Source organism: Camelus ferus, chromosome 1 (genome assembly GCF_009834535.1).
Source record: "Camelus ferus isolate YT-003-E chromosome 1, BCGSAC_Cfer_1.0, whole genome shotgun sequence".
Taxonomy (NCBI): Eukaryota; Metazoa; Chordata; class Mammalia; order Artiodactyla; family Camelidae; genus Camelus; species Camelus ferus.
The window spans coordinates 75,055,860-75,082,082 of NC_045696.1; the positions used below are offsets into that span (position 1 = coordinate 75,055,860).

At 36.4% G+C, this 26,223-nt stretch overlaps 1 protein-coding gene across 1 annotated transcript in view; it reads right to left on the reverse strand.

Moving 5' to 3' along the window:
* The window catches only part of PIK3CA (phosphatidylinositol-4,5-bisphosphate 3-kinase catalytic subunit alpha), a 75,585-nt gene extending 68,806 nt beyond the window's left edge, over positions 1-6,779 (reverse strand). Inside the window, exon 1 of the mRNA XM_032483894.1 lies at positions 6,361-6,779. The gene's annotated coding sequence lies outside the window, so the exon portion shown is untranslated. The remainder of the gene's footprint in view (positions 1-6,360) is intronic.
* Between the last annotated feature and the right edge of the window lie 19,444 nt (positions 6,780-26,223).

A 26,223-nucleotide genomic window follows, 5' to 3' on the forward strand; every position in this document is an offset into this window, starting at 1 on the left:
CATAACTATACTCAGTAAATAATAAACTAAGACTGGCACATAGCAATTTACCTACTTTTCAGATAGCTTAAAGCATATAGCTACTAACTAATAAAAAGATATGAAAAGTATTTTGATACACAATTATGATTCTACTGCAAAAAGATCACTTACTGATCACCTACTTTTGGGCACTATGCTAGATGCCGAGGACACAAGAATGAACACAAACATTGTCTCCTCTTGTTAAATAATTTATGCTTAAAATTATCGTCTTAATATTGCCTTAAATCTCTATAGTACTTTATAAGATGTATCTCTCCACTGAATCTTAATAACTCCAGGTGAGTTATGATTAGAACAGAATGATTCTATCCCTAGCGCAGCTTTTGTCACATCACAACACTGACTTCTTTGGCTTCCACTATACAAATGTTTAAAATCTGAAGTGTACCAGACCAGATAAGCATAGTCTGCAAGAATTTTTAACCTTTTTCTGTTTTTAAATCTCACACTTACTTCAAATGGCAATGCTGGCCCTGATACAGAGACTTCTTTGTAACAACTGCAATTATATACTAAAAGTTACTAAAACTTAACCTCTTAAAAATGAGGCACAATTCAGATAAATTATCAAGCTAACTACTAAAATGATACAGTATAAGTAAGTTTTGGGGGCCAAAAATGAAACATGTTATTCCTTACATATATACCAATATACTTGAGATCCAATTTGAAATTTGAAAAAAAAAGAAACATATTATTCTTCTATTAATATAAATTTAACATAATGATTAATATGTATTTATGTTTCCTTAAATAATTTTATGCAATTTGGATCATTTAAATTATCTTGTTAATCATATGAATTACTCAGCAAGCAGCATACTGCAATTCCTACTGTATTATTGCAGGAAAAGAGGCAAAGATGAGAGATATCTGCCTCCTTTTCCCCAAACAAAGTAGCACTTTGGGATTGGAATTTAGTCTTTCAGCCATCCAGACCAAAGTGCTAAAATCCGTACTTAAGAGTTTCACTGTTAAGAAACGTTAACCTTAAAGAAAAAGCTCTAAGCTACCACTTCTACTACAAACTTACAAACTTTGTATTGAAGCATTTTAACTTTAAACTCTCCAAATGGCATAGTTGGGTAGGGGGAGACAGAACATCTAAAAATTCATTAACCTACATCAATTGATTTGTATTAATAAGAGATTAAATGTGAATAATATAAATAGCTATAAAACATTATCAGTATATCTAAGGTTAAGTGACCTTTCCGAATGCTGGAAATCTCAAGACTGTAAGTTGAATCCTCAGACTTTATTGTGTTGACTCAGGTTTCTTTTTCACACTCTAAGACTTCATTTTTTCCTACCCATGGTTTTTAATTTTTATTATAATTTTTTTCTAAAAAGATTGATAGAGTTCATTTTATACATAAACTTAAGGAAAACTCAAATAGGTTAATTTGCTTTATACAAAAATAAGACTGGTATCAAGAAACTTCAGCAGAGATATTATTATATTGTGTATAAGGTTACTTTCTATTACCAAATAAAGGTTAAAATAACTATACAAAATTAAGATACATGGCTCCCAAATAGAGAAAAATATCAATCACTTCAGTCTGCTAACTGATACTGTAACTGCTTAATCTGACATCAAGAACATTCTTATCTTCTGAAATTGGTCCTGACCAGAGGTATACTTCTTTATCTCCTAGAAGTTCCAAAATACTGTCCCTGAATTTTAAAGTCTGGTGAACAGAGATTTCACCAAAATCTCTGGGTCTTCTTTTGTAAATCATCCTTAGTCTTAATTTGTTCCATTCTTTTGGAACAGTTAAGTCTGAGCTTACATTTTTTTGGAGATGGTTTAAGGTCATCAGTTTAGATTCTCCCTTCCTCCATATTATGTATTATTTGTCATGGTTCAAACCTCTAGGCATAATTATTTTCCAAGCAGGTTGACTAACACCTGGGTGTTTGACAGTGGAACAGGTTTCTAAGAAAATGAAACTAAAAGCCATGCGGTTTTTGGTCCCTAGTCACACCTGTAAAACTGGCAGTCAGCAAAGTGGAAGATAGGGTTTATTACATAAACTGTGTCTTTTTTCTTATCTCAGATAAGTCCACTCATGAGCTCTAACACCTCCTAAGGGTAAAGGAAATGAACATGTATTAAACACCTGATCCAGGACAAAAACTTTCTTGGATCTACACTATCTCATTTAATTCAACAACAAAAACAATAACAACCCTGCTAAGTAGCAATTACTCCCACTATACAGATTAGGAAATCTGTCCAAAGTAATCATGCCAGTAAGTATAGAAGCCAGGTTTTGAACCAAAGAGGTTCAGATTTCCCAAAGCCAATATTTTTAGTACTCATAGGATTTTAAGGTTAGATCACTAAGTGCCATGTAGAGCACCCAATACAATTCATCTATGTTACAGATAAGGAAACTAAGGCCCCAAAAGACTGAGACCTGCCCAAGGACACACACTTGTGGTGAGGTTGGGATCTGAATTCGTATCTCCTGATTTCTATGTATAATTATTTTTGCATGTGTGTGTATGTGTGTGTGTGTTTGAGTGTCACTCTTGATATAATTTATATACAATTTATAATATCTCAACTGTCTCCAAATGAAATTCATATGTGTGGCAGGTTCAGGGATATGTATTTTTAGTGACCAAAAATAATTAATGCATTTGGCAAGAATAAAAATTTAATCAGCATTTATAAATTATTACATGTTGTAAAGAAGTCTGTTGCCAATATATTTATTTATTCAGTCAATAAGTGCTTATTATGTACTAGCTACTATGCTTGGCAATGAGAATACAACTGAATAAGACAGTCCTTATCCTCATAAAATTTACATATTGGTGGAGGATACAGACAAATAAATAGGCAATTACCAATGCATGAGTCAATGCTATGACAGTGAGAGTACAAGATGCTATGGGAACAGGAAGCAAGGACACCTAACCCAGACTAGACTTTTCAAAGGAGGTGACATGAAAGATGAGTAAGAGTTAGCCAGTTAAGGAAGGGGTATAGAGTGTGCAAATGTTTCAGGAAAAGCAAACAGCATTTGCACGTGAAGTAGGGAAAGGCCAAGGGAGCTGCAGGAGGAGGGAGGAGAGAGAAATTCAGAGAGGGAAGAAAGAAACAAATCATATAGGTCTTCAAAAGCAAGGGTTTACAATCTTGTCTGTTAGAATTACCTGGGGAACTTCAAACAAACAAACAGATGTCCAGGCACCATCTCAGACCAATTAAATCAGAATCTCTAGGAATGAGACCCTGGCACTGCTAATTAGATGCTTCTAACACGAAGCCAGGATTGAAAACCACTGTTTAAGCTACAGGGGGAATTAAACACACACAATTACTAAGAATAAGGGAAAAGGTGATCTTAAGTAATTAAATATATCTCTGGGCCCTAGTTTCTTTATCTATTGAAAAGCAGGCTGGAGCAAGTTAGAGATAGTATGAGATAATGAAAGGAGTCACAAAACATTAGTTTTGTCAATGGTCTATCACCTGACACCTGTCTGACCTTAGATAAAAACGTCATTTCTCAGAGACAGTAATACTGCCTTCTCTACAGGATTGTTGTGTAGCTCAAGATAAGTATTCTTAATAAAACAGCTCAATAACTGTGCAAATAAAATATAAGCAATGATTTTCCAAGACTTATGCTCTTAAAGTTGAACAATTTTTTTAAGATCATAAATATTTTCACCAGAGACGAAATCTTTAAGGTGCTTAAGAAACATAATTCATTTAACGAATATATGTATGTATATGCATGGCTGGGACATTGTGCTGTAGACCAGAAATTGACACATTGTAACTGACTATACTTCAATTTAAAACAAAAAGAAACCTATTTCATTTAAAGAATCACTCCTGCCTTGATATTCAAGATATTAAAATAATAAAAGAGAACTGATTCTTTTAATACTATTCTAGTTGCTAAAGAGATCAAACAGGATTAAGTTAGCCCCTTTCAAGTAAACAGATCAACAGAGTAAATGTCCTTTAAATAGTAATAGCAAATGTTAAATGTTAAAAATTCTTTATCCAGTAAAGGGCACTAATAAGGAAAGGTATACACAAAGTAAACTGTTTTAGGAAAAGTTATTATGACCTACTTTACTATGTAAGTACTTTATTTATAAATTTAGTTTGTTTTTTTTTTTTTAAGGGAATACTTATTTGGGATGGAGAGGATCTTATCCTGACAGGAAGGAAGCTCTGCCTTGACAAGGGCTGTTCCATGCAGAGCCAGGCAAAGCCACTACTCCTTTACAGTCCCCCTTTTACAAATATCTAGCTCTGTGAGAATATATACTTTTATGTAGCAATTTTTTTTTATTTAAGAACAGTATTTGTATTTAGTGACATTTCTTTAATGCTATACCCAATTTACTTAAAGTTTAAAAAGAAACCTTTAGACATATAAAAACACTGTTGTGCATTTAAATGTGGTTCATTTTAAATTCTTAAACTAAAACTGGTAAGAATGCCTTTCAAACTTTATATTTATAGTCAATGATAAAATATTAAGTTAATATTTATTCACTTTCTTATAACTTTCCCCATGATGCTATTACCATTATGATGTGCCATCATTTCTTTCAACCACCTATTTTGTGATTTTAATAGGAAAGCACTCTATTTTATAACGATGAAGAATGCACACGATAATTTTGAAAAAAGTTATGGATGAAATTTTAATTTTATCCAAAAACATGAAATGAGAAAACTAAAAAACAAAACACCAATACAGACACACACACACACACACACACACACACACACACACACACCCCATTGGGCCCTCTACAGATAATTTTGGCTGATGACACTGCAGAACAGTTAATCTGATAATTAAAATTTTCCAGAACATGTGATGTTTAGATAGAGATCTATGCTGTCAACCAGAATTCAATGCTTCAGTTAAAAAATGTTAAAACTTGAATACACAGACATATTAACAAATTAACACTGCAGTTGCTTCTAAAGTCCATTAATAAAGACGGTGTTCCGATTTATACAAATCAGCAACATGGTATCTTAAATATTTTCCAGGTCTTTCCTTAACTACACGCAATCCAGCACATAAACAAATTTTCTACGGAGCAATGTAAGCAAATACCCAGAAAACCTAGTTTCTAAGCAGGAAAACACGCGACCAATACTGCCCACAGTGAAATGTGGCCGTAATAATTACTCGACGACTTGAGCTACCAGGAGTTTACCCTACCCAAGTTTTCTAGGGGTTCCTCCAGGCCTCACAAAGTACGATTCAAAATACCATCTCGCAAACCCATGTCCTGCATGTGCACAAAGGCGCAGTGCTGGAATGAGGAAGCTTCATCAAACGAAATCACAACTCTACTTCATTAAAAAATATGCACGCTGTTTTTACAAAGGCCCCTCTTGTTCCGCTCCCCTTACCCTTTACATAACTACGTAAACAGGTCCCCAGTTACTGACATCTAAGAAAACAGCTTTCGATTCCCAAGTCTGGTAACTAGCCACCATCGCCACTATTCCTTTAGCATCCTAAAATAAACCCCTCAAGCCGCGGTCAAAATACAGTGGCCGAACGTCTGGTGTTTACATAGAACAATTCTGGGCGCTACCCTACCTTTCTGAACCACTTGGGAGCTATGAAGCAGGTATCACATAATAGACTTACTAAAGACACAAATCACGAGACAATCTCTCAGGTCTATGAATGAAAGATCCAATACGTTTGACTGTCTCTCGGTTAAAAGGAAAAAAACAACTTCGAGTGTAAGGGTGGGAGGAGAACTGCGGGGTGAGGGGAGCGGTTTTCCTTCCATGCCCCAGCCGGGCGATTTAAACCCAGCAAGCGCAGGGTCGCCGGGCTGGTGGGGCTGGAGTCCTTGGGCGTGACAGCCCCTCAGGAACTGCTCGCGGCTCGGCGCCGGGATCCCTGACGCCGCGGAGATCGCGGGCCGGGTGGGTGTGCAAGGGCGCGGGGGACCGAGCCACTGAGCCGCCGGGGCGGCGGCCCTGGGCGCACTTCCTCACTCTCCAGCCGCCCCATCCCCAAAAATGGGAGAGGAAGGAAACCAGGAGCAAGGCGGCGGCCAGAGGGAGAAAAGAAGGAGCGGCGAGCCTTCGCCTCTGCATCTGGGTGAGGCCAGCAGCAGGCGAGGGAGAGGGAGCGGCGATCGCAGGCGAACTCCGCTGCGGGCCGATGCCGCGAGAGACGACCGGGGGGCAGCCCCCGCCCGAGACGGCGGACGCGCCCGAGAGTCCCCGGCACCCACCCGGCCCCATCCCGACCGCGCCCGCTCCCGCTCCCGGCCAGTCTGCGCTCTACTCACGCTCGGGGCTCCTCCAGGCTCCGCGGCTCTAACTGCATCGGGTCCCAGCCCCGCGGGCGGCGGCGGCGGCGCCGAGGGAGAGGAGAGCGGGCGGCACGGCCCCCGCCTCCCGGCCCCTCTCCCCCGCCGCTCCGGAGTTGCCCGGCCGGGCCCGAGCCCTGCCTCGCCGGCGGCCCCAGCCCCAGTGGCCGCGGCGGCAGCAGCCCGAGACCTCAGCGGCCGCAGCGGCGGCACCGGAACTGCCGCTTTCTCCTCCTAGCTGCTCTCCTCGCTAGCCCCCGCCACACGCCCCCGCCCCCGTCTCCTTTCTCTGTCACCCTTGTTTTTTTTTTTTCCTTTTGTTTCCAGAATAAACTTTATTGGTCTCTTTTTCCGCTCACATCGTGTAAACAAACAACGAACTCTTCCCCACCCCCTCGACTCCCCCCTCCTCGGGCAGAGGAGGGTAAGAGCTGAGGAGGGGCCGAGCCTACTATGCTCCGGAAGCAGATGCATAAAGGAGGGGAAGTGAAATTCCAGAGACCAGGAGGGGGAAGTGGGCAAATCGGGTTACAGTGTGCCATTGCGCCTGCGCTTAACTTTTCTGCCCGAAGTTCTGGTGGCGTTGGGGTGTTTTCCTGCTGGGCGTGTGTTTAATACTGTTGTCTTTTGCAGTGGTTAGGCTGTGTGTCATCGTAGGGCTGCATATGTGTAGTATATCTGTTTCTACAAGCAGCAGGCGGGCTAGAGTAGAGATACAGAAAGGAGTATTGGGAACAAGTGAGTCCATTCACTTTTGCGCCCATTAAGGAAATGAGATTTCCTCTCGTGGGGAGAGAGAAGGGGGCGCGGTGGCTAACCACGGCTGTCAGCGGCTAACCAGAAGTGGATATCGGTACTAGAAAGAAGGCATTTTACGAAACTTTGTTGCGCGTCCTGCCAACGTAAGTGTTAAGTTGTAGCCCATCCCGAAAGAGGAATACACTGCCACAGCCCTCTGCAATCCTTTGACTCACTCGGGGAGACGTTTTGCAATGTCCTTTTTTTCAGATTTGAATCAGCTTGTAGGATTCAATTCTGACTATTCAGAATACGTACTTTTTTCGCGTCTTTGCCACAGAGACTTCAAAAAAGCCATTTTGGCTGCAAATTAGATTCAAAGTGGTGCTTGGTACTGCGTACCATAGAAGCCTGTTTTTGCTTGAGAGTAATGGGATCTTGTTGCCTTTGGGGATCACTACTGGTAAGAGTCGGATTTTCTGCGTGTTTCTCCCCCTAGTGGTCCTTCATTGTAGTGGAAAGGCGTAGAAACAATGATTCTTAGAAGTTTGCCATACAAGTCCTAAAACTAGGGCTTTCACTTGGATTTTTAGAGAGTAAAGGGCTTGGAGGTGACCCACCCTAGAGATGTTACAACTTGTCATCCAGAGCAAAAAGCTCACCAATAACCAGTTTTTGCTCAAATACCACAAGCCTACACCCAATCGTAAGTGAATGTATGATTGTTCAGTGGTGCAGGGTTAGCATTTACTGCCCAATTCACAGTTGATGTATTTGGTTTATTTGGTGACTATTGATCTATTATGTTTTATCTTGCTTCCAAAGGTGTTTGCACTATTATTCAGTATTTAGTGTATGTTAAGACATCTATATGACAAAACCCATTGCTCAAGTTCCTGCAACTGAAAAAAGAATGTTTTAAAGGAAAAACTGAAATAGTGATTCTTAGACTGTTAATCAAATAAAAATGGAACACTTCAGAATTAAAGAATTATTTTCTAAAGTCAGGAGGTGAAATGTCCAAGACATTCTATTCTATTACTATTCTATTCTATTATTCTATTCTATTCTATTCTATTCTATTCTATCATTCTATTCTAACACATTGGAATGATAATAAAAGTTACTTGCCTTTTGGTTTCATTTCCATTGAAAATAAAGGTAACTGATACACAAATCTGACAGTCAAAACATTCTCTAACACTTAAGTTACTACTAAACTTTGAAGTCATTTGGAAACAGGAGTCAACTTGCTTACAAAGAAATATACTTTGGATGTATAAAATTGCCAAGTCAAACAGTAAAAACACCGAGTGATAACACAAGTGAGCCGTCGTGTAACACGTTAATTTGGTTATGGTCAGAAAACATACTTTTAAGATTTCATTTCTTTTCCATTTGTTAAGGTTTGTTTTGCCCCAGAATATCTTGGTGAATGTCCTATGTACACCTGTAAGGGAATATTTCATGTGTGTTGCTGAGTGGAATGTTCTATATCAATTATATCAAGTTGGTTGATAATTTTAGGTCTTCTGGGGTTTGGGTATAGCTCAGTGCTAGAGCACATACTTGATATGTGTGAGGTCCTGAAATCAATCCCCAGAACCATTAAAAAAAAAAAAAAAGGTCTTGTATATCCTTACTGATTTTCTCTAGTAATTTTGTTGGTTTCTGGGAGAGGAGCATTGATGTCTCCAACTATAATTGTGAATTTGTCTATTTTTTTTTCTCTTATGTATATTTTTGCTTTATATGTTTTGACGCTGTATTGTTAGGTGTACATGCACTTAGAATTCTGTTTTTGATGAATTGACTCTTTTTATTGTTATGTACTATCTCTCTTTGTCCCTTGTAATATCTGTGTCCTGAAATCTGTTTTTTCTGATATTATGTAGGCATTCTACCTTTCTTTGACTAATATTTGCATGATATATATTTTCCTATCTTTTATTTATCTGTATTGTTTTATTTAAAATGGGTACTTGTAGACAATACATAGGTCTCTCTTTTTTTAAGTCAATCTGACAATCTTTTTCTTAATAGCTGTGTTTAGATGATTTACATTTAATGTAATTATTGATATTGTTGCATTTGGGCCTACTATTTTATTATTTATTTTCTGTTTGTTCCCCATGGTTTTTCTGTTCCTACTTTTCTGCCTTCTTTTAGAATATTTGAATATTTTTAATATTACATTTTAATTTATATATTGTCTTTTGGATCTATTTGTATTTTTTAAAATAGTTGCTCTAGGGCTTACAATATATACACGTAAACTTTCATGGTCTGCTGAGTGTGAATATTATATAATTTCAAGTAAAATGTGGAAAGACACCTTGCAACCATTTAGGTTCCTCTCTCCCCTACTCACTGACTTCTATTTTATACTTGGTATATGTATTGTATTTATATATATGGAAACCCCATCAGACAATTCTGTAATTTTTGCCTTCAACAGTTATACAGGCATACCTTGTTTTATTGTGCTTCAGTTTATTATACTTCGCAAATATTGCATTTTTTACAAATTGAAGGTTGGTGGCAATCCTGAGTCAAACAGGTCTATATGGTGCCATATTTTACAATAGCATTTGCTTACTTCATGTCTCTATGTCACATTTTGGTAATTCTCATGATATTTCAAACTTTTTCACTATTACTATATTTGTTCTCATGATCTGTGATCTGTGATCTTTGATGTTACTACAGTGACCCGCTGAAGGCTCAGATGATGGTTAGCATTTTCAGCAGTAAAACATTTTAAAATTAAGGTATATGCATTTTCTTTTTTTTAACATTTTTTTATTGAGTTATAGTCATATTACAATGTTGTGTCAAATTCCAGTGTAGAGCACAATTTTTCAATTATACATGAGTATGTGCATTTTCTTGACATAATGCTATTGCACATTTAATAGACAAGTGTAGTAAGAACATATCTTCTGTATGCACTGGGAAACCAAAAAATTTGTTTGACTTGCTTTATTGTGATATTTACTTTATTGAGGTGGTCTGGAACTGAACCTGCAGTATCTCCAAGGTATTCCTGTGCATATTTTAGAGAACCTAAGGATAATCTCCACTCCCAACTCCTATATTCTCTTGGCTAGCTTGCTCACTTCTTTTCATTTAAATGTCAAGGTGCATTTCCCTGACCAGCCTTTTAAAAATTACACACACTCTCTCAACCAGGGCTCCTATTATCCCTTCCCAATTTTGTTTTTCTCCATAGCTCATTACCATCTAACATATTACCTGCTCCTTTGTTTATTATATGTCTCCTTCTACAAGAGTGTAAATTACATGAAGGCAAGGATTTTTATTTGTATTATTCACTGCTATGTATGTCTCCAGTTTTCAGAGTAGTGCTTAGCTCAGAGTAGCTACTCAATAAATATGTATTGAATGAACCAATGGATTTTAGTGATATGCCAATCAATAGTCAGGTTATTTTCAATTTTTCCATATTACAAGCAATAATGCTTTGGATATCCTTCTATGGCTCATGTATGAATGCAAATGTCTAGGTAGTACTGTGCACACATTTTCAATTTTGCTGAATTGCTAAATGCTTTCCCCAGTTGCTATACCAACTTACCATCCTATCAGTTGTGAATTTCCCCTTATCTTTTGTAACAATTGATCACGTCAGAATTTTTAACTTTTGCTAAGTGATGAGTAAAAACTGACGTTCTATTTTTGTTAATATTATCTGCACTATAGTCTGTCAGTTTAATCTTCTCTTTGCTGTACCATCTGGAAAGTATTTATTTCAGTGTTTTTTTTTTTGTTTGTTTGTTTTGTTTTTTTTTGCAGAGGTCGGTAATAAGGTTATTTATTTAACTTCTTTTTTTTTTTTTTAATGAATGTACTGGAGATTGAACCCAGGACCTTGTGCATGCTAAGTATGCACTCTACCACTGAGCTATATTCTCCCTCCTCATCTGGAATGTTGATCTGATCCCTCTATTGAGTTTTTAGTTTTTATGATAATGTTTTAAAGTTTTCCAGAGCTATTTCTTGTTCTCTGATTGTTGCTTAAAGAAAAAAACCCAACCTATCCTGTTCTAATATATGGCATCTAATTTCACAACACCAACACAGAAGCCATGTTATATATGTGATATTGTCCCTTTACCCACTAGTGAGCATAACAATATGCCTGGATGTTTTCTTTTATGTATTTTCTTGCATCTACATTGGGGGTCCTTCCCCCTCAGTTACTCCTCACCTCTGTTTTGTTTGTTTGTTTCAGTATTATGTATTAGAGAATATTGTATTCTCTGCATGTATTATGCATTTCCTCAAATGTTTGGTGACCCAGACTATCCATTTATATTTTAGAATGAGGTGCTAAAAAAGCTGAGTGGCAGGCCTCACAGTAAGATGATTCAGCGGTTAGAATCCCTAGACATTAGTACTAGATATTACTAAGTAATTGTTCCAGAGCCATTTAATTTCTTTTTAAAAAAGGATCCTCTAGTCTTCTGCTTGTGAGGTATGTGACTGATCCTTGGAATTCCTAGGATGAAGGAAGGATTCTGGTTTCTCACTACACAAGATTCAGGTTTTTACAATTACTTCTACTCTGCTGTGCCTGTTTGGTTTAAGCAGAGAGACTTTCTGATTTCAGTTTCTTCAGAGAGGATAGTGATTTGGCTGTGCTGAACTGAGGAGAAGACCTGTCATTCCAGTCATTTTGCACACAAATCGTCTCGCCAATTTCTCTGTTTTCATCCCTGCCTCTCATCGATGAGACTTTCATTGAGGATCTGATTCATCCATGTTTGGAGACTGTCAGGGGTTCAGTGAGGTAAATCAACATCTTTCTCTTTGATAAGCATCTTAACTTACAGCAACTTCTTCTTTTCTATTATCATCTCTCTATTCTCCATTTTCCAAAAATTTGCTGATGTCATTTGCCAGCTAGTATCCCGTTGTCCTCCTTCCCCCATGAGTTTGTTCTTTTTCAAGAATCCATTTAATGTCATTTTTAGGTGGGACTTTGGAAAAAGAGGAATTAAACTTCTGTCAATGTGCTATCCATTTCTGTCTATTTTAATGTATTTATTCTTCTTGATGAACTTATAATCAGTTTCCCATGTTATACATACTCCTCCATACATGGGAATTTATATAGAATTTCATTGAATCTATAGATTAATTTGAGAGGAACTGATATTTCTACGATACCTAATCTTGATTTTGAAGATTCTCTGTTTATCCAAGTGTTCTTTAATATATTTCAGTAAATTACTAACAGGTTCTTCTTATAAAGCTTGTATGTTTCCTATAATCATATTGATAGATATTTTATCTTTTTGATTGCTCTAGGGTATAGACCCCCTACTCCAATTCCCGCATTACATTTCTAATTGATTATAGAAAAGATTTGTATATTTGCCTTGTACTGACCCCTTTGATGAACTGCAAGTTCTGAAAAAGTATAGTTGATTATTTTATGTAAATGTGTAAAAATGTAACTTGTAAATGTGTATCATTTTATAACAAGAATATGAAATGAAAGCTGTTTTATTAAGCTTGATAAAGTTTGTTCATAAATATTATTTTTTATTTTTATGCAGCCATTAATTTGTGAGACTTTTTTTTCTATTTTCTTTTTATGCAAAAAAGCATTGTTATGTTAGAAGTTCCTCTTGATGGAGATACTTTTTATTTGAGAAGTAGTCTATGATCAAATAAATTTGAAAAATGCTGTCTTAAAATACCCCCCAGCACCTCGTATAGTGCCAGACACTTAGCAGTAGGTTCAACAAGAACTTAGTAAACAGATTTATTCAGTCCTTCCAACCATCTTCTTTCCTTCAGGCTTATTCTCTAAACTCAGACAGATGGGAAACATTTTCTAAAAACTCTTCAAGGTGAATATTACATAACATCCCTGGAAACCCATGTTAGTGTTTAACAAATCTCAATGTCAGGAAACTTCCTTACCCTAAGGCTATTTTACTGTAGTTTAAGTCATTTCCTTTTATTCTTTCTTTAATGCTATTAGAAAACAGGTTACCAGTTCTTGTGTATAAATTTGAGAAGAATGTTACATGGAACTAAAATTTAGCTTAAGGTGTACTTTAGAAATTCTTTTTTCCACTTTCTGCCATGATTCTATAAAATGAGGTTAATTCTACCACCCACAAAAAACAATGGATTTATGTATAGCACAATATTGGAAAAATATGTCCAACAATTTTAGTGAAAAGCAATACTTCAGTATGATAATATTTATCTCACTCTCCTCAGAACTCTTAAACCTCACTGGTTTAAGATGGTTTCCTGAACTTGACTAATCTTTAAAAATACCTGGGGAACTTAGTAGATATAAAGATTTTTAGTCCCCATGCAAATGAATTAAATTTGATTACCAGATAGGTGGTGCTTGGTTACTGTAAGAAAAAATAGACCTTTAATCCAGATTCTCAAATTCCCAACTAATTGGAATATCAGGAAGAAGGAACAAAGGAAAGAGGGAATAATTAAATAAATTTTTTTTCCAGAATTGAAGGACACAAATCCCTAACTTCATAAAAGAGTTTCCCTACTGCCTAGCACAAAGTATAAAAAATGACCCCAACTAAAACATGGTAACACCAGAAATAAAGAGGAGATCCTAAAAGATTCCAGAGTGGAATTTTTAAATTATAAGTTTCCAAGCGCCGTCTCTGACTTTTTTGTCAACTTTTTTCAAGTTGACTTTTTAATGTGCATGTTAAATTTTTATTTTGATGGTCTTGCTTTGACTCTATTTATAATTTCCTAGAGCTATTTTTTCCTTCTTGTGTGTTGGTTCAAAGTATTTCCACAAATTCTTTGATACTTTCATCATAAAGTAGAGCCTAATAACCTTTCCTTTGAGTATAGACTGGGCTTAATGACATGCTTCTAATGAAGGAAAAAGAATGTAAGTGATACTGTATGTTCTTTTTTTAGTATTCTGTTCTTGTTTCATAGATGCCCTGTCTTCTGTCATTTCACAGGACATTAGTAATCTTTATTTGTTTAAGTTTTGTTTTTTTCCCTCACTGCATTGTCTCTAATTCCCTTGAGTTTCATTTTTTTTGGATTCAGGATAGTTGAAAAAAAGTCAAAGAGATGGAAGGGGATACAGGTTCTGGGAGTGAGGTCAGGGAAGAGGAGGAAAACAAAGGCTAAGGTCTGCTACAGGAATCAAGAAAAGTAAAGTGAAAGGAGAAGATTAAATATCCCTGAAGAGGAAGAGATATATGAATATATTTTAGAGGTGTTTGTTCTTTTGTTCACAATTTCATCAACTATCATCAGTACTCAAGTTCCTTAATCCATACCATCTTTGACAAAGATTTCTAATATGTTGTAAGTAAGACATACTCAGTGGTTATTCTACACTGTTTTACTTGAATTTGAATTCTTCTATTCCCAAAACTGTATGATAGACAAGCCAAGAAGTTATAAGACTGTGCTAAGAAAACTTACATATTGTTTGTATAACAAGTGGATTGAGTGTTGCATTAGTCTGACAGTAGTTTTCAGACGAAGCTGAAGGTCAGTAGAATCATTGTAGACTCCATTCCTGCTGTCTGTTATTTCGAGTATGTTTTTCAAATGCTAAGAGCCTCTTTTGTAAAATGGGCATATTAATGGTACCTACCTGGGGTTGTTATACAGATTTAATGAGATAAATTGCTTAGAATGGTGCCTGGCACAGTGTTGCCTGTCTTTTCTTCTCCATCTGCTTCACCTTCTCTATTTTCTTCTCCTCTTTATTCTCATTTTTTCCCTTTTCTGCTTCTCCTCCTCCACCTCATATTTCTCCTTAGCATAGGCATACCTCATTTTATCACGCTTTGCAGACATTGCTTTTTTTTTTTTTTTTTTTTCCTGATAAATAGAAGGTTTGTGGCAACCGTGTGTCAAGTAAGTCTCTTGGTGCAATTTTTCTAACAGCATTTGCTCACTCCATGTCTCTTTGTCACATTTTGGCAATTCTTGCAAGATTTCAAACTTTATTATTATTATATTTGTGGTGGTGATCGATGGTCCATGATCTTTAATGTTATTATTGCAATTGTTTTAGGGTACCATGAATCACACACATATAAGACAGCAAACTTAATGGATAAACGTTGTATGTGTTCTGACTGTTCCATGGACTGGCTGTTCCCTAGTCTCTCTCCCTCTCGTCAGGCCTGCCTATTCGCTGAGACACAGTAACGTTGAAATTAGGTCAATTAATAATCCTACAGTGACCGCTAAGTGTTCAAGTGAAAGGAAGAGTTGAACATCTCTCACTCTAAATCAAAAACTCTAAATGATTAGGCTTAGTGAAAAAGGCATGTCAAAAGTCAAGATAGGCCCAAAGCTAGGCCTTATGTACTAATTAGCCAAGTTGTGAAAAAGTTCTTGAAGGAAATTAGAAGTGCTACTCCAGTGAGCACATGAATAATAAGAGAGTGAAACAGCCTTTTTGCTTTTATGGAGACAGTTTTAGCAATCTGATACAAGATCAAACCAGCCACAACATTCCATCAAGCCAAAGCCTAATCCAGAGCAAGAACCTAACTCTCTTTAATTCTGTGACGGCTGAGAGAGGTGAGGAAGCTGCAGAAGAAAGGTTTGAAGATAGAATAGTTTGGTTCATGAGGTTTAAGGAAAGAAGTCATCTCCACAACATAAGAGTACAGGGTGAGGCAGCAAATGCTGATGCAAAAGCTGTAGCAAGTTATCCAGAAGATCTTGCTAAGATCAAGAAGGTGGCTCCACTAAACAGATTTTCAATGTAGCTAAAACAGCCTTGTATTGGAAGAAGATATCTAGGATTTTCATAACTAGAGAGGAGAAGTCACTGCTTGGCTTCAGAGCTTCAAAGGACAGGGTGACTCTTACGAGGGCTATGCAGCTGGTGACTTTAAGTTGAAGCCAAAGCTCATTTACCATTCCCCAAAGACTAGGGCCTTTAAGAATGATGCAAAACCTCCTCTGTCTCTGCTGGGACAGCAGGGCCTGGATGACAGCACGTTTGTTTACAACGTGGTTTACTGAATATTTTAAGCCCAATTTTGAGATCTGCTGCTCAGAAAAAAAGATTTCTTTCAAAATACTACTGCCCATTGACAATGCACCTGGTCGCCTAGGAGCTCCAATGGAGATCTCCAATGAGACATATTTTTTCGTGCCTGCTAATAAAACATCCGTTCTATAGCCTGTGGATCAAGGAATAGTTTTGATTTTCAAGTTCTATTATTTAAGAAATGCATTTTCTAAATTCTATAGCTGCCATAGATAGTGGTTCCTCTGAAGAGCTGGGCAAAGTAAATTGAAAAGCTCCTAGAAAGGATTCATCGTTCCAGGTGCCATTAAGAACATCTGTGATTTACAGAAAGAGGTCAAAAAAGCAACATTAATAATAAGAGTTTGGAAAAAGTTGATTCCAACCCTTATGGTTGACTTTGAGGGGTTCAAGACTTCAGAGGAGGAATTAACTACAGATGTGGTGAAAATAGCAAGAGAACTAGAATTAGAAGTGGAGCCTAAAGATGTGACTGAACTTCTGCCATCTCATGATAAAACTTGAATGAATGAGGAGCTGCCTCTTAGGATAAGCAAAGAAAGTGGTTTCTTAAGATGGAAACTAGTCCTGGTGTAAATGCTGTGAAGATTATTGAAATGACAACAAAGGTTTAGAATATTACATAAATTTCATTGATAAAGTAGTGGCAGGGTCTGAGAGGACTGATCCCAATTTTGAAAGAAGTTCTACTGTGGGTAAAATGCTATCAAACAACAATGCATGCTACAGAGAAATCATTTTTGAAAAGGATAGTCAATAGAGGTGGCAAACTTCACTGTTGTCTTATTTTAAGAAATTGTCACAGCCATCCCAGTCTTCAGCAACCGCCACCCTGATCAGTCAGCCGCCATCAACATCGAGGCAAGATCCTCCACCAGCAAAAAGATTGACTCACTGAAGGCTCAAATGATGGTTAGCATTTTTTAGCAATAAAGTTTTTAATTAAGATATGTATATTGCTTTTTTTAGACATAATGGTATTGCACATGTAATAAGCTACAGTATTGTGTAAACCAAACTTTTGTATCTACTGGGAAACCAAAAAAATCAACATAACTCGCTTTGTTGTGATACTTGCTTTATTGCAGTGGTCAGACACCAAACTTGCGACATCTCCGATGCGTGCCTATGTTAGTATTATACAACAGTGTCTTATCATGAACCTTGAATCTGTTTTGGAGGGACTTCAGGCATTTTGGCCACTTTTACAAGTCTTATCAATATGCTGCAACATCAAATAATAAGATATCGGCACTTACATTTGTTAAGTCATAAGCAGACCTCTAACATAGAAGCTTGATTTCTGTAACACAGCTAAACCACTCAACAAATTTTTACAGAAGGCCTACTCTGTGAGAGAAACTGTGCTGTAGTGGCTATATAAAAATATAACATACTGCTCGTAGTCTAGTGGAGGAGACAGTCAAATTTAACACAGAACTCACAGTTAGAGGCGTTCTCAGAATGCCATGAGCACATACAAGAGTGAACTCTGATGTGCTTACAATGGTCACTGAAGGTTAGGCAAAGGGAAAGCACTTGTAAGGGGTGGTGTGTGTGTGCGTTCTCTGTGTGTATGTGTCTGTGTGTGTGTGTGTGTACGGGTGTGTGTGTTTAGCAGGGAGTTGGGCATAATTCCAGATATACAGAACAACAGAGAATAACATGAAAAACTAAAGAGGTATGAGAGTGCATGTTATGACTGGAAACTAGCAAGTAACTGAATGTAAAATCTGAGAGCCTACTTTGTATCAAAGTTATACAGTAAAGAGAGAGTCTTGAAACACCAAAACATAGGTCTTACCTGTAGAAGAGCAATAAAGTAAGTCCTAACATGGTATCTAAGAATTATAAAATCGGCGTAGAGGAAGTACTCCCATAGCACTTGGTAATAGCCTAAGTATTTGTTTCATACTTTGTTGATGTTTGTTGAATGAAGGAATAAGGAAATGATAAATCTTTAAGAATGTTCAGGAGTCAGCCAGGTTTTGTTTTTCCTTCTGAAATATTACCTTTATGGCACTACTAACTCCAGTGCTTCAATATTTATGTGATACTCCAAAATTTCCTTTATTTGGCCCTTCTAATTATTTGCTGCCATCTAGTGTAATAAAGTTGATGTTGTAATGCTTTTTCCCTAGGTTTATTGAAAAATAATTGGCATATATCTGTGTGTAATTTTAAAGTGTACAGCATGATGGCTACATATATTGTGAAGTAATTACCACAATAAGTTAAGCTAACATCCATTCTCTCATACAGAAATAATAAAAAGGAAAGAAAGGAGAAAAGAAAAAAGGAAAAAAATTTTCTGTTTGTAATGAGAACTCTCAGAATTTACCATCTTTAACAACTTCCCTGTATATTGTAGAGCAGTGTTGGCTACAGTTATCTTGTTGTATATTATATCCCTAGTATTTATTTATCTTATAACTAAAAGACTGTACATTTTGACCACCTTCCTCCAATTCCCCCTCCCTATACCCTCTATCTCTGGTTATCAGAAGTCTGATCTCCTTTTCTAGAAATTTGGTTCTTTTGCTTCATTTTATTTTATTTGGTTTTGTTTTAAGATACACATATAAATGGGATCATACAGTATCTGTCTTTCTCTGTCTAATCTTACTTAGCATAATGCCCTCAGGGTCCATCCATGTTGTCACAAATTGTAGGATTTCCTCATTTTTATGGATGAATAATATTCCATTAGATGTATCTATATAGCTCACATTATATAATAGATTTATAATGTCTATATCTCACATTATAGATAATATAAATATATAATATGTATATAATGTCTTGGCTATTATAAATAGTGCTGCTATGAACATGGAGGTGCAGATATCTTTTTGAGTTGGTGTTTTTGTTTCCTTTGGATATATTCCTATCCCCCCAAAATGGAATTACTAGATCACATGATACTTCTATTTTTAATTTTTTGAAGGTTGTCCATACTGTTTTCCATTTTACAATCCTCCATACTGTTTGCACCAATTTACAATCCCACCAACAGTACACAAGGGTCCCCTTTTCTCCACATCTACACCAGTATTTGTTATCTGTTGTCTTTTTGATGATGACCATTCTAACAGTTGCGAGGTGATATCTCATTATGGTTTTAATTTACATTTCCCTGTGACTAGTGATGCTGAGCATCTTCTCATGTATGTGTCGGCCTTTCATATAGCTTCTTTGTAATGTTGTTTTTAATTAACATGATATTCTGTTGGTTTTTTAGGAGTACTGCCCTTCACATTTCATTTTATTTTAAAAAATATTTCATTTATTTATTATTATATTTAATTATTTTATTTTGGGGGGAGGTAATTAGGTTTATTCATTTTTAGAGGAGGTACTGGGGATTGAACCCAGGACTTTGTGCATGCTAAGCATTCATATTTCATTTTAAAATTTAAGCCATAATTAAAATTTGAATAAAAAGTGGGAAAGTGTCATAATGATGGTAATATTTAATAGTAATGAGTATTCAGATTAGAGTCTATATATTAAAGCTAAGTCAGTGAAATAATCTGATATAAAATTCATGGAATCGTGGGTATAAAAGGTAACTAATATTACTTTAAAAATTAAGAACACTCTAAGGTAGTGCAATAGAACATGGTGCAATCTGGAACACCTATGTTACTGTCTCCTGGGTTCCTGTACTCCATCTGCTCAAAGTTCATTAACATTTACTTAATGATGACTTTTAATGTTTAAAAATGACATAGACTGTATCATTTCTTGATAATTAAAAAAAACCCTAAGTAAATTAAGGTCAGAAAATACCATTTAATTTATTCACTGACTCTAATTGTCATCTGCCTATCATAACGTCATTCTCTCTTTCTCCCTCCATCTCATTCCCTTTCTTTTTTATTCTGTGCAAAGGAAAATACTGCTTTGGTTTTTATTTCACTTTAGAAAACCTGTGGCCCTGAAGAAAGTGTTGACTGGGTAGGTCTGCCATGACATCATCACTAGACTTTCAAGGCAAATGTAAAATTAAATTGCTTTTGAAGCCAGCACTTGCTGTGATGGAGGAGACTCCGGAAGGAGGACTTCCTGCCTTTCCAGGCTTAAGGCCTCTTGGAGTTTCCTGTGGGAGTTACCAAATTAGAATTGACATCTCTTATTAGAATATTTGATCTTTCTTCCTGTCCCCAATTCTCCATCCCGTTGTACTATCAAACACCATGAATTCCTACATACAAGAAACTCCGAGCTCCTGCGGGGGGACCTGAATTTTAGCTCCTGTTATAAGTGATGGTATGACAGTCGAGACACATGGGCCTTACTTTCCTCTTTTATAAATTCAAGACTTTAGATGGGCTTTGTGTGTGTGTGTGTGTGTGTCCTTTCCATCTCTAAGTTGCAGTGATTTTTTTATGCTACTTACTTTGCTGAACTTTATTTATGCTCTAGATTTGAGGGAAATGCAAACCTTGCTTACAGAACAGTTCCTGAACAGGGAGGGAAATTACAGTAAAAGAGTTGTTGGAGAAATAAGGAAGGCTGGGGGGTAGCATATAGCTCAGTGTAGAGTGTGTGCTTAGCATGCAGGAGGTCGTGGGTGCAATCCCCAGTACCTCCACTGAAAAAAAAAAATGAATAAACCTAATTACCCCCCACTGCCAAAAAAAAAAAAAAAAAAGAAAGAAAGAAAGAAATAAGGAAGGTTAACTGCTTGCCATTTTTCTTTTCAGTCCATCTGTTAAAAGATAGCAGAATCATTTCAAACATATCCTCATCCTCTCAGAATTAAAAAAAAAAAAAAAAAAGACCTGGTAGATTAAGTCTGAACAAGTGTTTCTGTCATTAAAAGGATTCAATATCCAGTATTGGGAAAGATGTAAGTTCATGATACACAGTTTTTCACAAGGAAGCCTAAAGCTGGGGGTAGATAAAATGAAATGGAAGGTACAGTATGTACTAGAGGCATGTTTAAATATTCAGAACACCGCAGGAGCTGCAGAATATCCTGACTCATCTTTGATAAGTTGCAGGCTATAACCATCTACTTACAGTACTTGTGGAAACTGGAGCTCCTTTTTATGAAGTAATTATTGAGTTTCTAGAGTGGTTTATGGAAATTGGTCTTATTATTGTCTCATAACTAGGATGTTAGACTTAATGAACACATTCTTCAGATAATCTGAAAAAAAGGAAGTTTCACCTTTAAAAGTGAGGCATTTTACTTCATTTAGGGATAGCACAAGGATCCACTTAACCTGATAAAGGAAATAAAAAGTTATGTGTTAGGTTGAGACTCTATCCCTGTTAAGAACCTTTCCCAGGAGTTTGTATAATGGGAAAGAAGATTTAAGCACTTCATTCTTCCTTTTCTATTTTCTACTTTCAAGCCCCTAAAACCTATCCAAAGACATTTATTTAGCACCAGTTCCCCACTATTGAAGGGCCCTTATTAAAAACCTAAAACAATTTATGATGCCCATCTCATAGTAATTATATTTTTGTATCTAGTAATTAGAAGATGACACACATATAAAAACCTGCCATGAATTTAGACCACTTTGAATGGAATTTGATTAGTTATGCCTAGCACTTCTTTACATTTGGAACATAGTACATACATTATCTGGAGATACTATTCAGACTATACATCATGTTAAGTGAGCAAAAGGATTGGATAATCTCTTGTATTATCTCTACAGGTCCAAGGTGCAAAGGTAGGACCCTGTCTACTGCTCTGGAACATCAAAATTAAGCCAGGTTGAGGGTGGAGGGGGCTGAGATGCATATTGGTTGAGTTCTCTCTCTGGAGTTAGTGTTATAAAAACAAAGGGTATATTGAAAATATGTATGTTTTTCTCCCTCAAACATTCTCCGGCCTTGAGATTTGTGTGCTGCCTTGCCACCTCCCCACCCTCCCTTCAGTACCTCTCCAGGAGCAGTGGTTTCTGCCCTTGGAGATTTCACACACAGGGAACATTTAATAAGACAAAAACAAGTAAGTTTTGGGAGAAATGGAGAAATTGTATGGTTAGGAACATTAAAAAAACACCACAATACACTATCATTATCATATTTTAAAAAAAGATACATCAAGATTAGAAAAAACATAGTTTCAGTATAAAGAGTCAAATTTTAGTTAAATAAATTTAACTTAATGGAAAATTGACTGCATTGTCCTTATTTTTCTCATTTTCTAGCAGATTGGTGAAATTATTTTTATGGTCTGGTGGTTTGGAATCACTGCTCAGAGGATAAAAGCATAATCTTCATTTCAAATAACATATTTTTGTTGAATTTTTGTTTCCTACCTAGAACTTATGTTCAAATCCTTTAAGAAAGCCTCAGGTGATACAGGTAATAACTTTGTTTCTTCCACATTGAAGAAAGCCTCAAACTTAGGTCTAACATCGAATGTTTACTTCTTTCCTTATATCCTGTTATCTTCCTTTGGTTATATTTCTTCATTTTGTCATAAAAAGTACTTTGCCTCATTCCCATAAAAACTATCTGAGGTGGCTTTAGCATATATTGTAATAAAATTAAATAAGAAGAAGAGGAAATGGAGATGAGAAAAATAAAAATAAGGAAATAATGCATTGAGAGTCCTGCATAACTTTTAGAGGTGAGCCTCACGTTTGAATCTAGGATTCCTAACAGTCAAAAGAAAGAGGGAAGCAGATTGATAAATTATCTTTTATTGTATAACAAGTTACCTCAAAATTTAGCTGCTTAAAATACCAAACATTTATTATCTCTGGGGGTCGGGAATCTAGGAGGGCTGGAGCTGGGTGGTTCTGGCTCAGCGTCTCTCACAAGGCTGAAGTTAAGATGTCAGCCAAGGCTGCAGTTGTTTGAAGGCTTGAGTGGGGCTGCAGGATCCATTTCCAAGGTAGTTCATCACATGACAGTTGGCTGAGGCTGATGGTCTTGGTTCCTGGCTGGCTGTTGGCAGAAGGCATTAATTCTTCACCATGACTCTGCACAGGGCTGCCTGGGTGTCCTTATAACATGGTACCTGGATTTCTGAGAATGAGTGACTTAAGAGAGAAGGCAGGAAAAGAAGCTGTATTGCCTTTTATGATCTAGTCTCAGAAATGACATACCAATACTTCTATAGTATTCTGTTGGTCACACAGACCAACCCTATTACACTGTGGGATGAAACTACACAAGAATGTGATCCTTGGAGATCACTGGGGGCCATCTTGGCAAATGGCTTCGCAATGATCAAATTAAAAGATTTAGCATTATTAATTTAAAACACAAAGAAGTTTTGTTGGAAAAAGAAAGCTGTTCCTCCTCCCACCTCAAACTGAGATATGAAAGAAATTTAATTTATTTCATGGAAATGCATAAAGAGGATATTATATGAGGTCATATAAAATGCTCTCAGCAATATGCCTGAAAGAATTCTATATGAATGTTTTTTATGTTACCTTTTGTTATAAATTAAGTGGTTGTGTCCTTTCAAAGTTTATCATATACATGTTATATGATTTTGGGAAGTGGGGCTTTGGGGAGATAAGTAGATTTAGATGAGGTCATGAGAACATGGAGTCAGGGTCCTCATGGTGGGAATTTTGCCCTTACAAGAAAAGACCAAAGAGTACTCTCTCTTTCTGTCTTCGCCATGTGAGGACACATCAAGAGGATGGCCATCTGCCAACCAGGAAGAGGGCTCTTACCAGACACTGAATCTGCCAGCACCTTGATCTTGGAGTTCCCAGCCTCCAGAACTGTGAGAAATAAATTTTCATTGTTTAATCCACCCAATCTATGGCGTTCTGTTATAGCAGCCTGAACTGACTGACGTCCCTTAATGTAAACTGATGGCATAAAAACAAAATATCTCTAGGTGGAAGCACTGATAACAAGAAATCTACACAATCAGTCAAAATTCAAAGTGTTCAGATGTATTAGCATAATACAAGGATAATCTTTAGGGAAATTAGAGTGATGCTTCCCATGTTGACATAATTCTGTTCCTGGGATTATAGATATCAGTGTTCTGAGGATACTTTAAACCAAAGGATTAACATGTCCTATCTTTCTGAAGCATTAAATTTATATGAAGATTTTGGAGGAAAATCGTGAATATTTTTTATCAAAATATTGTGTCACATAAATCCACAAAAAAAATCAGGAGTCATCTTGTTTTGTGTTTTCATGGTTTTATTAATTTTTTTACCAATTTTATGTTTTACATTTGTTCAATTTGTGTATGTTTTAATATTTTTATACACCAGGAATTACTGGGAAATTTGGACTTCTGTAACATTGAGGAAATCTCATATATTTGCCCCTTTGACCCCTCCCAATTGGGAACATTTTTGCTGTGAGCCCACTTCCTCCCTATCATCCATCCCCTCCCCCTGCCTCCAAAATAGTGTTTAAAACTAGGCTGTGTGATATCTCAGGCTACCTGTGGAGGCTCACACATTTAGTATTTTGAAGAATGAGATCACCTCTTTTCAAACCCCTGCATGCATTTGTTTGTGTAGTTGTTTATTTATGATATTGATTATAGAAAATATTTTATTCATAAGTCATCTCAACTTGGTAACATAATTTCCCATAATTAAGTCGTTTGTTTATAACTATGAAACTTCACTTAGTTATACTTTCCATGGCAGTGAGTTCCCTTTTAATATAAATACATCTGAAATTCTGCTTTAGAAATTACTGTAATGCCTCTCTTTTTCTTCTTAAAAATACAATATTATATATTTAAAATTGTATTTTCAAATAGGGCCACCTATTGATAGTGGCAAGTGAAATTTTGATGTATAAGCTTAAAACCTATGAATACATAAATTACTCATACTCAAGTAAAGAAAATAAGGGAAATGATCAAAGGTTGTGAGCATTGTCCCTGAAGACTGCCTCACTAGCAGAAAGTAAGAGTTAGCAGTACTCCAATCATAATAGTAAGAGTCAGCAGTAATTAAAAAATGTAGACTATATTCAGATACTAGGTTATGTGTGGTAGCAAATTAACCTCAAAATCTTAGTGGCTTAATAGTACAGTGGCTATTTCTCATTTGACCAGTCAGTTGTGGGTCCAGTGACTCTCCAGGGCAGCTCTGTTTCAAATCTATTTCCATATTGTGACTGTTATCTCAAAATCTGGCTTCCAGATTAGATCACATACTGGCTGTTAAATGCTTTGAGTTAGAAATGATAGGCATTGTTTTCTTTCCCAGCCCAAAGCTGGCCACATGGGCTTATCTAATGGCAAGGGTAAAGGAATATGGAGCTCATGTATATTTGGTGAGCAGGATATGTCTCTGCCACGGATGCTTCTTCAAGCGTGAGTCTTACTATCATGGACGTGCGAAATAGCTTGAACTTTAGTATGACTTATGGGGATAAAGTCCGAGTAGCCGTGTAAAACCGCCCACCTTTCGGTGGTTTTTAAAAATCAACCACACAAACTATGAAGAAAAATTACTAAAATTTTTAACAAGAAATGAAATAATTAAATCTGCCTTTGAAATCAATTTTAGAATTCTTGTGGACAATGATGCTACTGAATAGGAGAAAATTTGGTGGTAATATGGTACTGTAGATTTGGCTAAAATATGTTTTACCTCAAAAATTCGTATCTAAGCGGAAACAATTGACCTTTTTGAACTTTACCATCGAAGGACACATTTTTATATGCTCAAAACATGTACTCAAACATGTTAAGACAAATATTATTCATGTAGCTTTTCATTGATTTTTGTTTATTTTTATTTACTATGAGAATATTTGTGAATTTGTTTTATTTGCAAAGTGCAAACAAAAATATTTTCAACAAGATGGTGAGTTTTCAGTGAACAGAATAGCAACTGAAAAAATTAATAAATGGGGTGAAATCTATCACATATAAAGCTGTGGGGTGGTTGTCTCCTGAATTTATTAGCTAATACTGTACCATTTACTGAGAACATTTCACCTGAAAAAATTTGCCTTTTAGTATGTTTAACAGGATGGTTAAAAGTGATAAATTGTGAATTTTTTTTTACTGAAAACAATAGCATGCTTCAATGAAAAACTAATTTTGAGGGTAGGTGAAT